This window comes from Wasmannia auropunctata, unplaced genomic scaffold (genome assembly GCF_000956235.1).
Source record: "Wasmannia auropunctata unplaced genomic scaffold, wasmannia.A_1.0 LD336090.1, whole genome shotgun sequence".
In the NCBI taxonomy this organism is placed as follows: domain Eukaryota; kingdom Metazoa; phylum Arthropoda; class Insecta; order Hymenoptera; family Formicidae; genus Wasmannia; species Wasmannia auropunctata.
Window position 1 is genome coordinate 4,021,289 of NW_012026800.1, and position 1,260 is coordinate 4,022,548.

The window sequence follows — 1,260 nt, forward strand, 5'->3', positions numbered from 1 at the left end:
GAAAAAGTCTTTACAAGTTGGAGCATAATTGAAATATATTTTTTAAATTGTTTACAAATTTTTTATTAAACCAAATATGTACCGTTTTGATCGATGACTTTTTGCCATTTTTCGGGTAGAGCCATTATTCCATCGGTGTAGAACTTCTGTGATTTTTCGGTAAAAAATCGAAATAAATGATTTCCGTAAGGCCTTTCTTTTGAAATCAAGTTTACTCTCCATTAAGGGCCTTTTCCAAAGGCCGAAACAAATAGTAATCGTACGGTGCAAAGTCAGGACTATATGGTGGATGCATTAAAACTTCCCAGTTCTCTCAATTTTTGTCGAGTTATAAAAAAAATGGAAATTTGATCCATTAACTTTTTTATCATCAAATTATGTGGCATCCATACATCGAGCTTCTTTGTACGTGTATCCAGCCCTACGCAAGTGCCTCAAAACAGCTTTATGTATAAATGTTTGCTCCTTAGCTATGTCATAGCTGCTCACATGACGATTTTCTTCAATTTTTTTGTTGGAAGATTTTGTTGACATTTTTTACAATAGATTCACCAGAACGATGTGCACCTTTGACATCAAAATTTTTATCTCGAAATCGGCGAAACCAATTCATTGCTGTTTGACTAGTTAAAGCATCCTCTCCATAAACACGACAAATTTTTTCTGTGGCTTGCGCCAGGTCCTTCCCTTTTTTATAATAAAAAAGTAAAATGAGTCGGAAATGTTCGTGATTTTCACTCATTTTCAAATTTGATTGAATTAGTATTGTTCAAATCTATGATCAATTTATTTTAAAATGTTATATAAAATAGCACTTTTCCAACGACATCTATAGCTTAATACAACACACAATAATGGCACGTAAAAAATTGATTACATCTCCATTTGTCGGCTATGTAAAAGATTTTTTCCCCAACCTAATATATTGTACATGGAATATATTATTATTTTGTAAATTACGAAACTAATTATTCGTCGAACAATGCGTTAATATATCGATAATTTCTTCAAACTGTTGTTCAGTTGTTATTTATATTTATACGTATTTAGACAAGTAATTGTGAAATTATCAGTATTATAATGTGCGTGGAATCACAACTTTTAACACTCAGAATTTTTTTTGTTATCCTATATTAGTTTTGTGATTATGCATTATATGCAGGGCTGGGCATATTTCAAATACTTGTATTTGAAATACAGTATTTGAAATACAATTTGTATTTTGTATTTTGTATTTCAGCGGAACACATAAAAGTATTT